Source organism: Mytilus galloprovincialis, chromosome 6 (genome assembly GCF_965363235.1).
Source record: "Mytilus galloprovincialis chromosome 6, xbMytGall1.hap1.1, whole genome shotgun sequence".
Taxonomy (NCBI): Eukaryota; Metazoa; Mollusca; class Bivalvia; order Mytilida; family Mytilidae; genus Mytilus; species Mytilus galloprovincialis.
The window spans coordinates 90339378-90353105 of record NC_134843.1 but is presented as its reverse complement, the minus strand read 5'-3'; positions in this window follow the sequence as shown (position 1 = coordinate 90353105).

Here is a 13728-nt window from a genome sequence, read left to right as displayed (position 1 = left end):
GTAGTTGAATGGGTGTATATTTGTAACCCTACTAACCAACTTGTTTTTGTGCTCCTTACACTGAAGGACACCAACAGATTTACGAGGAAGATCACCTGAAAAAGATACTACATAAGTCTTACAGTAGCCATAGCAAATTTATGATCGATACGAAATTTCTGTGTTTATATCTTACTGGCCAAATGTTTTGTAGTCTTAGATCAGAAGATACCAGAATAGTCTTCACGTCCGATTGTGCCCTATTCTCGAAGGTGTCATCTTGACCGAATTAGTATCTGTGTGGTGCATTTTACATAAATAGCTAGAGAGGCCTGTTGACCCATCCGGTCATGCTCCATTTGGAATTCACGAAAATCATTTTTTGTGTGCTACCTTAAACTGTCTTTTTATCAAACATGACATTTGAACATCTGTAAATATGTAAATATACTGTTACCCTAATGTATTTCACGAGATGGCCACTGGAATTCGGCCCAATTGTTTGGTATATTCACGAATATTTCATCTGTTCAGGAGGAAACTACGAAGATCTTAAAGAATACTTGCTGGAACATCGTCACATTACAAAAAGATCCGGATTAGATTAAATTAGGGATATGGTGTTGTCTACAATAGCATGTGTCCCTTTATCACAAGACATGACAAAGACTTGGAACATGACACAAACAATCATCGCACCAGACCGAATACAATTACAATACAAAAAATAGAATGTATTGACTTTAAACAACACGGTCTCATTTATAACTGTAAAACCAAAAACTGCAACACCGGTGAAATGTAATAACTGATGATAAATTAATTTTGTTAGCAATTTAGATAAAAATTTGAAAACACCAAATTTGAATTGTAAAACAACAAATCTTGTCTACGGTGAAGATTTTTGTGATCTTTGCAGATTGATATTTGATTGTCAAAGAAACGGAAAGCTAAAGGTTTATGACCCCTTCTGTGCCCTGTGAATTACAAAATTATCAAACTGCAGTAATATTAAAAAACAGCAAAAATAATGAATAATAGAGATGGACCATTTTGTATATATCCCAAGGGGAAACTTCGTGCAAAACATAATAAATTTGTAGTTTAATTGCATTGAGTAGAAAAATCGAATTTGGTGAAAATAAATTTAAGATTTTTGTAGAAAATTCTCAGACTTAAATACAGATTACGCACTTGTTTTTCTATGATTTGCTAGCGTGTAATGTTTACAAAAAGTCCTAAACAACCTTCAAATTCCAAGACACCTCGTGCTGAGTCTCTTAAGTCGAGCGCACTCTAGAAGGTGTTCTTGAATTGGTCCATATTCCAATATCTAAATTTATAAACTTGTTTTAAGGAAATCATTGCTAGCATTGCATGCAATAATCCTTTATCTATCAATCATCGATTTCCTAAATATGAGAGTACAAGGGGAAAGGCTGTGGATTGTCTATAAAATTTGAATCAACACAAAGGTACATAATCCTCGTGTTGATTCGAGACTAAACATAGGATTATGTACCCTTGTTTTGATTTAAATGCTAAACATATGGAAATTTTATAGAAAATCCACAGCCTTTCCCCTTGTACCCTAATTTTTGGCAAGCATGTGCTTGATAGATACAGGATTAGTGAATACAGTGCTAGCAAAGATTTCCTTAAAACAAGTTTATATCACCAGCCCATTAGTCGGCACTTCGGTGTTGACATGAATATCAATTATATGGTCATTTATTTTAATTAATTTTCGGTTACAAAACTTTAAATTTTTCTAAAAACTAAGGATTTCTTATCCTAGAAATAGATTACATTAGCCGTATTTGGCACACATATTGGAATTTTGGGTCCTCAATGCTCTTCAACTTTGCACCTGTTTGGCTTTATAACTATTTTGATTTTAGCGTCACTGGTGAGTCTTATGTAGACGAAACGTGCGTCTGATGTATTAAATTATAATCCTGGTACCTTTGATAACTATTATAAATTTAGATATTGGTTAAAAGAAAATAAATATGGACCAATTCTAGTACACCTTCTAGAGTGCAACTTTAGTGACTCAGCACGAGAGTTTTAGGGAATTGTAGTGCTTTTTGTAAACAATATAAACGCCAGCACACCATAGAAAAATAAGTGAGTATTCTATGTTTGAAATTTTATAACAAAAGGATCTGTATTATAGTCTTGTTTTTATTTGAACAAAATTCCCCTTTTCTATTAAATGTAAGGAAACAATAGATAATAACGCTTAGCGATAGCCTCGGACCTTGACCTGACTACAAGTACAGAAAAACTATTCGGCTGGTTGTTACCGGCCTGTTTCTTTTGTTACTTTTGTTTTTTATCTGTATTGTACGACGTTTCAAGAAAGTAATAATACATTTTGCAAGACTAAACGTTTGAGAAACTTAGATAGTCATAAAGCAGTAAATGTAAGTTATAGTAAAAACACATTTTTTTTTTCATTTCCTTTCAACGAGATTTTTTTCAAGAAATTTTTCAAGAAAAAAAATCAGGAATCTAATAATTTGATAAAAAGAACCATTTCAAGTAAAAGATGAATGTTTTGAAATGCAACTTCGTAAAAAAGTAATAAAGTAAAGACATATTTTAGTGGTAAGTAGACAATGGTAGAATAACGTTTGATTTTTATGGATGAAACGGAAAGCGGGGAAGAGGGGGGGGGAGGGGGGCTAATTCATTTTAAATTAAACAGGCTGTAATCTTTATTTTTGATGAAAAAATGCAGGATGTGCCATTCCATCCCCCCATTCCCCCTTAAAAAAAAATTGTAAAAATCACGCGTTTGTTGCCAAATACATGAATTTAATATTCAGCGGTCCCGGGAGTTGGAACAACCCTTTTTTAAATGGGGACATAAAGTTGGAACACCCCCCCCCCCCTGTTTTGTCCTGGATTTGGACCTGAATCCGCCACTGATATAAATTCGATAACAATATAAATGTATCAAAAGAATGAATTCCCTACTTCATTAGTAAATGAAATGTTTATGAAAAACTGGATTTTGTCTTAATATTATATATATTCAGGCATATACTTTATGTTTTTTTTTAAATTCATACTCGTCTCTTTATCTGCAAGTGTTGATCGGGAATAAACACGTGTTACATTATGATCCAATCGCAGCTTACCGCCCACAATTGATGACATAAGTTGAATGATTTTCTTTTAGATTTGCTGTTTATTTGGACGTGTTTTTCATGAACACTTTTTGTTTATAGGATCAATCGTGCATTGGTGAGTTGATAGGGATTTTATCTTTTGGTAAGATTTGATTTTTATTTACCTATTTCCTGTCTTATTTTTATTGAAATATACACGTCAGTGTCATCATTTCTTTACTTTCAGCATTGTCCAAAATACTATTCATATCAATATATTGAAGAAAACATTTATTGACCGAATATTTTGCTTCATAAAGGGGGCGGTATTTTCTTTTTTTTTTATTTTTTACTTTTCAACGCCATCATCCAAATGTTTTTGTTTAAATTAGCACTACTTACGGTATTCGGAAAATCAGGAATCATGCAAAACATTAATTTGTCATCTGCTTGACCATAATAAATTTTTTCTCATAAAATTTCGGATCAAAATATCTTTTTAGGAGAAAACCATACCCCCCTTTTTGAAGTTAAATATCTAATCCCTTAGTGTACTGATATGAATAGTATTTTACTGGAAATGTTGGAAAAAATTTATTTATAAATGTTTAAAAAAAGATATTGATGCTAACGTAAATATTTTGTTCAATAAAAAGACAGGAAATAAGTCGGTGAACCAAAAAGTTCAAATCTAATTGAAAGTTAAAGTGCCCATGAACTCACTGATCATGCACGAGTGATTCTATTCATAAAAAGTGTCCGTGTAACAACTAAAAAGAGTCCGTGTATCATCTAAAAAGAGTCCGTGTAACACCCGTTAATGTACTGTTTTTCTATAGCTCTGCGGGGGGCAAAGTCGTACAAACATTGTTGTCAATATAATGTAATTTGATGCGACTGTCATACAAGTGAGAGGTCTGGCTAGCTATAAAACCAGGTTTAATTCACCATTTTCTACATAAGAATATGCATGTACCAAGTCAGGAATATGACAGTTGTTATCTATTCGTTTGATGTGTTTTAGCTTTTGATTATGCCATTTGATTAGGGTCTTGAATTTTCCTCCGAGTTCATAATTTTGTGATTTTACATCTTCCTCATGCAAAGGTCTGTTTCCTTGTCTGTCAAAGAGGAAATCCATGATAACTTAAGGTTTAATCTACTTCCCTTTCGAATTTCAACCAAATAAAAACAAATCTACCTTTACTTTATTTGATGTCTACAGTATTATAAGTGTCCTTACAAATAACATGATATTGACATGTCTGACTTCTTTTCGTTAAAAGGAGTAGAAACTCAGATCGTGTTTAAGGAGGATCATACTAGCTATTCTGATTCAAACAAAACATACTCTGACTCTGACATTATCATAAGTTGTTGGATTTCTTGATTGACAACATATTTGTTGGTTGGTTGATCATGACCGTTATCACAAATGATGACGGATATGTCCCAGTTATCGTTACCTCATTCGTCTAATCTGTGTTTTTGTGAGAAGTTTTTCTGCTTTGTGTTTATCTAAATTAGTCCGTTTATAAATTTTGAAATTATAAATAAACTATGGTTTAAACTCCATCAGGCAAGGTTGGTCTTATATTAATCTTAGCATTTTTTTAGGTTCATCTTGGTCAAATAGCTCTTTAATTGTTGCAGTTCTTATAACTCCTTGGCTTTCAAATATTCGGCTTTGGTCGTTCCTAATGAATGTAAATCCAGAAAAGCGCTTCAAAGGCATGCAATTTTAGACTTGTTATTTCCATTTGTTAAGCCCTTTCCAACTGTTTTATAGTCTGGTGTTATGTTGTACTGTTACATTACTGTTTATTGGTTGGAGGGACGTATAAGTACCCTGACACGTCCACTCTGTGTTTCTGTTAGGTGTTTTTTCTACTTTGTATCCATCTAATGAAAAAAGCCCTTTCCAACTTTTTCTTATGTTGACTATTACACCACTGTACCATGTTGGGGGAGGATTGGATCCTTTAAACTAGTTTAACCCCACCACATTCTAAATTCTAAATTTGGCTGTTCCATGTCAGGGGCCTGCAATTTATTGTATATCATATTTGTTTTTCGTTCATTATTTTGCACATAAATCAGGCCGTTAGTTCTGTGTCATTGAAATTTAAATGAAAATTTCGAAACACCAGGAGCCACGACGATCTTAATTGTAAATCAACAAATCCAGTCTACGGAGAAGAGTTTTTTAATCTTTGCTGATTGATATATGATGGTGAAAGAAACGGAAGGCTTAAGGAATGTATGTTCAGTAATAGGTCAGACATTAACAATAATTCAAATTACACTGTGTGGCTATATATAATCAGTCCGAGCATTCAATGCTTTCCATAGTACGCATCATCGAAAAAATATACCACAGAACTAATTATCTGCATCTTGCAAGATTTCTTCGAAAATAAAAGAAGATAAAAATTCAATTAACATCGTTTGCGTATGTTAATCACATTACATAAACTGCTCGATAAAAGTTAGGTATTAACTACTTATTTGGAAACTCAAAATTACCCTACGACACTATTAAGACCAGTTCCGATATCAAAAGCCTAGTAACCAGAGGTTGATACTTCCATGTAGATGTGGATATTGTTTGATTAAAACTTGATGTTATAAAAATTTGGAAATATTTTTAGATTAAGGAATACATCTTCCTCGTGCTGATTCCTTGTCCTGATTTGACTATACATTATGGTATTTCCAGTTTGACACTCTCTTCAACTGATTTGACTATACACTATGGTATTTCCAGTTTGACACTCTCTTCAACTGATTTGACTATACATTATGGTATTTCCAGTTTGACACTCTCTTCAACTGTTGTATTATATTTTGGATATTTAAATATTGCGGCCTGGAACATCTCTGAAGAGACATAATTGTCGAAATGCGCATCTGTCGTATTAACATTGGTACCGTTTATGCTATAATCAAAGAAGAAATCCGATAATTTCAGGTTTTATTCTATTTCCCTTTTGGATTTCAACCAAATATGTAGAACAAATCTGCCTTTACTGTATTTGATGTCTTCAATATTATTAGTGTCTTTACTAATAACATAATATTAATATGTCTTACTTCTATTCATTTAAAAGAGTAGAAAAACATATCTTGTTTAAAAGGGGGGTCATACTTTGTTAAACTAACTATTCTGATTCAAACAAAAAAAACCTCTTAAACTGACAGTATCAAGAGATGGACTTCTTGATTGACAACATATGTGTTACGTTTGACGAATGTGTTTTCCATAAACAATCGGTATTCACATAGGAACAAACTGGGCTCCTCCTCGGGCCAACTTGTTTATTTAGTCAAATAAGGCAAACTTCATACAGAAGATTATATTTAAAAGAAGCTTGAATTATCCTTAGGCTTCAAGTTCTGCTATAAAGATGGTGTCATCTCACTAAAATGTTATTCATAGTTTGGTGACTATGTTCAACTAATTCATAGATACCAGGATTAAAAACTTGTGTATGCAAAACGCGGTTTCTTCTGCAAAGATTCGTCAGTGACGCTCGAATCAAAAACTTTAAAAAGGTCAAATAAAGTAAGCCGTGAAGAATGTTGAGGACCCAAAATTCTGAAATGCTTTGTCAAATACAGCTAAGGTTATCTATTGCCCGGAGTGGAAAATACGAAGCCTTTCGAAAAATTCTATCATATATAACTTAAAGAAAGGATACGGATGGTACGGTTGAATTCGCTTCACATCGTAAATTATATCTAGTAATTGACAAAGAAGGTAGGTTGAAAACCACACTTTGCAGCAGAAATATATGAGTTCAGCTTCCCAATTGTGAACTGTCCTTTTCTATGTAGAAACATTCCAGCAACGCATTTATTTGTAGTATATTTTCCAGTTAATACGATACTGGAGAGCTTAATCCAATTATGATTTTCTTGGAAAGGGTTGCTGATAACAAAGAAGCTCACAAACCAATAGTTCCAAATGGTGAAGTGGTGTAGTGGTTAGTGCATCGGACTACTAACACAAAAGTTCCCTTTTCGATTCTCGCTCCTGGGAGAAAACTTCAGGGATTTACTTTTCGGCTCTCCCTTGACACCATTTGCGAGTATGGTCTTTAGAACCGATGATAGTCCGTCGGAAGTGGCGATAAATGACTGACCTGTGTTAAGAGAGAGCCACTTCTCCTTCATGTAAAAGACACCCTTATAGATTTCGAAAAAGAGCTGGCTAATGCCGTTACAAGACAGCACTCGCACCCGCAAAGTGGAAAGGGATTAATATAAGTTGCAATAACTTGTTTCCCAATCCACTATAAATAAATACTAGTATGTTTAAACTATTTTAAAAGTCATCCATTTGAATTTACCAGTTGGTTCACCGTTATGGAACATATGTGTCATATATGACGACGAATACGTCTCAAGTATCGTTACCTCAATCTTATCCTCTTTTTCTCTAATATGACATGAATTAACATACTGTCGGCAATTGTGTTTTTGTTAGATTTTTTTTCTGCTTTGTGTCCATCTGATGAGTTCCTTCTAAAATTGTCCGTTTATAAGTTTTGAAATTATAAAGAAACTAAGGTTTTAACTCCATCAGTCAAAATTGACCATTGATGCATTTTGGTTATATTTGGGGTTTTTTATGGTCAAATAGCTCTTAATTTGTTTCGGTTCTTATAAATCCTTGGCTTTCAAATATTTACCTGTGAGCGTTCCTGATGAAGGTAAATCTACAAAAGCGCTTCGGACGCATTTAAACAACGTGTTATTAGTTAAGCCCATTTAGACTGTTTTATATTTTGTTCTTGTTTTGTACGTTTAAACCACTGTCCCAGGTTAGGGAACGGATAAATCCTTCAAACTAGTTTAACTCCGCCACATTGTATGTGTGTCTGTCCCATGTCAGGAGCCTGTAATATACTATATATCATATTTTCTTTTCGCTCATTTAGATTTAAATCAGGCCGCTAGTTCTTTTGTTTGAAATGTTTTACATTTGTAATTTCGGGGGCCTTGCTAGCTGACTAAGCGGTATTGTTTTACTTATTGCTGAAGGTCGTATGGTCTCCTTTACCTGTAAACTTCTATTTCATTTAGTCTGTTCTAGTTTATTTTAAACATATTTTATTCAAGAATGAAGAAAAACATCGCAATTGCGTTACTATAATATTCAACTTCCTCGGCCCGAACAAAAAAAACGTTTCAAATTTACTAACTTGGTAGACTATCGTTTTTCAATTCTTTCTTTAATTTAGAAATAGAGTCCACACTGCGAATGTCTAAAACAAGTTTATTCCATTCATTTATTGTATTGGGAATAAACGATCAGTAGAACGACAAAGTATGCAAAATGGAACAATAATATCATATTAGTCTTTTCTGAAGAGTGGTCTCATTGGGAATCATATCACATCTTCTTATCATTATACAAATTACAGAAATCTGATTTTTTATGTTGTCCTGGATCTAATCTGACTAAAGTTCAGACCTATAATATGTCACGTGCTCATACATACGAGTCTACAATGTAACGAAATCAGAGAACTATAGGTTAATTAGAATGTCGTTGATCCAGACTTTTAATGTACAAACCAAGACATGTCGTTCTGTAGCAAACAGAGAAGTGAACAACCAATACGTAAAAAATGTCAGCAACAACTCTTGATTGATAACGACCTAAATGTGGAAACTTATACATCAGACTGATACCACTTACTAAACACAAGTTTTAACCAGATATCCGAGCGTCATTGTGTGACACATTAACAAAAAAGGTGTTAAAAATAACTGTTTAATGGTCCAAATAGTGTTACATCAAAACGGGTTCGTCTTTACATTTCACAATAACATTATATTCCAAGTACGCATTCTTGTTTTAGGTTCTATGTGATCTTGTTCAGAAATTTATATATATCAATATATATGAAATGGAGTTTTGACGTAAACTAGCGAATGAAATGTTTATTAACGTCAATTTGGGCTGAAAAATCTATACTTTCGATCTGAGTAGTCACAAAACGTATACGTTTTAACATCATTATTTAGATTAAGAGCTTTTATCGGATGTAATGCCGTGACATCATTTAATTATTCGTTTATAATTCCGACTTAAATTTCAATTCTACAGCTTTTCAGGACTCTACGTAATAAAAAAACAGTAACAAATTAGAATTTTGATGGTAGTTTGATGGAAAAACTCTTATAAACAATATCATTGACTAAAAGGGACATGTTATAATTATTTCGGGGAATGTAGCTGATTGCCTAGACGTCTTAACTTAGGTGTATTGGCTTTATACGTAATATTTAAGTTATCATCCCAATTAATACCGACATTGTACTAGATTATTCACCTGAGCTTGGAGATAAAGACTCTAGCGTAGGAAGGCAAAGCGACAAAGCAGCTGAATTCTTCCTATTGGTAATTGGATTTTATCAAACTATACGTTATTTTGTTTAGCATCGTTGATATCTTGAAAAGTTAAACTAATTCATTTCAAATCTGTGTTTTGGAAAAAAGTATTGATTTAAAGAGAAACTTAATGTTATGCTTTAAAGTTAAAAGGATCACAAGACTTCAACATGAAATTGGTAAAGGCTTATTTTGGATCGCATGAAACACGGAATGTTACAATATGTGTGCCTCATGTGTTCCCGCCAATGGCTGACATAATTTACGGATACATAATACCATCTTTAGCAATAATCACAATTTGTGCTAATTCCTTAGCAATTCTGATTTTTATTACAACAAACCGCAAATCACCGACTAATATTGTTCTGACAGTGCTTGCGTTTTCGAATATTTTTTCAATCGGATCGATAAGTCCGATGTTTTTCTTTGTTTATGGGATAAAAAAGGCGGATTTTATTTACGGATGTGCATTTAGTGTATATCATGATTCAGCATACTATGTTACATCTAAGTTTCATTGTTTTTCTATATGGCTGACAGTCTTGCTTGGAGTAGAGAGGTACATTGTCGTTGCTTTTCCAATGGTTGGACCGCGATTCTGCAACCGGAGAAACACAGCTGTGACCGTAATTGTTATGTTTATTTCGTCTTTCCTAGTTATGATTCTTCCTAATATGTGGAGTAAACATTATAGTTCAGCAAGATTGAATATCTCTTCTACTGATCTACCTCATTTAGACACATCGGAAGTAAACTCGAGCATGGGTAACAGCATCATTGCTGTGGATGTGTGCGAATGCACATACGAACCCTTTGATTTCGAGTTCAATAAACTTTATAACTGGCTGAGAAACATTCTTGGGACAACCGTACCTTGCTTAATATTGCTAGTAACAACAGTACTTCTTATCATCGAACTGAGAATAAATAACCGTAATATTCAACAACTTCATTTTGATCAGCATATGAAAGAAAGAAGGGAGCAAAAACATATGTCTAGAGCATCGAAACTCATCATAGTCATCACTGTCTTTTTCTTGCTAACCGAACTTCCGAATGCATTTTTCTTCACCTGGATAATTTTAGAACCACATGCATATGACTCAGCTCTTGACTCCAAAGCCCGATTTACATCGGCCATTATATGTAATTTATTTGTTTATATTGCTTGTACCGCAAATTTCTTTATTTTACTACTGATGAGTCACTATTTCCGGGAAAAACTGAAATATTTCGTGTGTCTTTATTGGTTGAAAAAAACATCCACATACAATCGACCTCAGTATAGTTATAGTTACTCTTCTAAGTGTTCAAGAACAATTTGAATATGAGACTATATCTGGCCAGGATGATGCTTCTTGGTTATAGGTGACCTGTTGTAGAGTTCTTTCTTGTCTGTGAGAGACTTCAAGTTTCTTTTTTACTGTTTACATGCTATGCCTAACTATATTATACATGTCAGATCAGATGGTGATATAGTTTATCTGAGGAGACATTATTACGATGCTTTTCTATATTTTGGATAAAAATGAAGGATATTGTAGGAGAAAACCCGGTGAATCTTTTGTATAACCTAATATTAGTATGAATTATTGTAATTTAACATTGAAACGATTAAATTAAACGGACAACGTCCCAATTACCTTTTATTCCATTTATTGTTTAAAAAAATATATATTTATTCACCCGGTCTAGCCATTTCAAACGTCCATTCCACCATATTCTATTGTTAATTTGTTATACACGATCATTGCTGCTATAGCAAATATAGTATATACGTTTTATCCCAAAGGTTGTTCTAACACTAGTGTATTGTCGGTCAATGGATGACAATAATTGTAAGACGAACTCGCTATTTATTTATTATTTTTTTATTTGTGTAAGTCATTGACGATCACAAATACAAGTCAACATAAATATCTTACAGCTGTTTTGGTCTTGAGTGTAATGTAAAAAGGGTTAAGTTTGTTTATTCACCTTTAAAAACTCCTCTCGCAAATGTCAAGTTTAAGAACGGGATCAAAGGGTTGATCTTTTATTAGATACTAATTTCACACTTTAAGTCATCTGGCATATTGACAATGCAAGAAAAAATACAATTATATTACAATGAATTTTGAAAGTAGTTGCACTTTGCTCCTGTTCTTGAGATTTTATCGTAAATAAAGATGGGTTTCTATCTACCTTAATTTTAAAAAAAGTTGCTAATTTGAAAAACTGATGAATGATATGTTGAAAGATATTTTAAAATTACTAGTTGGGAAGCAGATTTGCTTTGAAAATATTTAAGAAAAACCACTACGATCGTTTTGTTTTCCTCATCTGTAAAATAAATTTCCCGATTTACGAATTATAACTATGGAACACGCAGTTAATAAAGAAATGAACCAAAGTGTTCTTTATCGCTGTTGTATAGATTTCTTCTGATGCAACTACTCATTTAGCAACTGTTACTGTTTTTCTAAAGATTGAAATCAATGTTTATTATCCCAAAAACATAACATTGCGTTGGAATCTGATAAATTAGCATGATTAAAACGTATTTGCCATGTCGAGGGAATGTTTGACATGCATATAAAGTTTATCAAATATACAAAAACACAGTTTACTTTTGAAAACTAAAATAATGAAAACAGAACGTTATGAATATTGTGCGCCCGAGCGTTTTTTGGATCCAACTTCACCAGGAACGCTCAAAGCCGAATATGTGAAATATGTGTAAAAGCCATGAGTGTATAAGAACCAAAACAGAAGAATAAGAGCTATACCAAAAAAGTTTCAACGATAACATTTACATATAAACGAGTGTACCAACTGTAATTTGATAAAATTGAGAATGGAAATGGGGAATGTGCCAAAGAGACAACAACCCGACCATAGAGCAGACAACTGTTACAGCAGAAGGTCACCAACAGGTCTTCAATGCAACGAGAAATTCTCGCACCCGAAGGCGTCCTTCAGCTGGCCCCTAAACAAATATAAACTGGTTCAGTGATAATGAACACCATACTAAACTCCAAATTGTACACAAGAAACTAAAACTTAATATAATACAAGACTAACAAAGGCCAGACGCTCCTGACTTGGGACAGGCGCAAAAATGCTGATTTTATCGTCCACTACTTTTTACAAATCCTTTCATAACAATGTAGCTTATATTATTCAGTCACCCAAATCTTGCTATACAAACAAACTTTAATCTGTCGATACCTGTAACTTGGCATTGCACAAAATCATGTTTTTCTCTGGCTGTTTATGACGTCTTTACACTAAATCCATTGGATGTTGGATGTGTACGGATTGATTGTTTAGTCTTAGTTGCATGATTTTTTTTATTAGTTGTTAGTGGCTTTGAACTAGCTGTCAGATAACTGCGAGTACTCTCATATCTGTTCATTGTGTCTTCTGGTATCGGGATGTATAAGTACCGGGCCACGTCCACTTGTATTTTTGTCCTTCTGATGAGTTAAGCCTTTTTCAACTGATTTTTATAGTTCGTTCTTATGTTGTACTGTTATACCACTGTCCCAGGTTAGGGGGAGGGTTGGGATCCCGCTAACATGTTTAACCCCGCCAAATTATTTATGTATGTCCTTGTCCCAAGTCAAGAGCCTGTAATTCAGTGGTTGTCGTTTGTTTATGTGTTACATATTTGTTTTTCGTTCATTTTTTTTTTTACATAAATAAGGCCGTTAGTTTTCTCGTTTGAATTGTTTTACATTGACATTGTCTTATCGGGGCCTTTTATAGCTGACTATGCGGTATGGGCTTTGCTCATTGTTGAAGGCTGTACGGTGACCTATAGTTGTTAATGTCTGTGTCATTTTGGTCTTTAGTGGATAGTTGTCTCATTGGCAATCATACCACATCTTCTTTTATATATTTAAAGATGTAGAAAAAATATAAACCATCGTTTAGTGTATATTAACTTACTGGTGAAGTTAGATACAAAAATCATGATATCTATACATATCATATTTTGGCAATTTTATTTGATTTACTGGATAAGAAAAACGACAGAAAATAAAAGTTTTATTTGAATTTATTTGTTTAGTTGTCTTCACTATCACTTTAGTTTTCTTTTTTCTGTTTAGTTAAAATTTGAAAATATGTTTTCACATTCCGTTTCTGTGAAAGATATATTTAGTATGCTAAGGTAATTAGGAACGTAACAAGATAAAATATCTTATCAAAAGACACTTGATTAAGGTGTAGATCCAGATT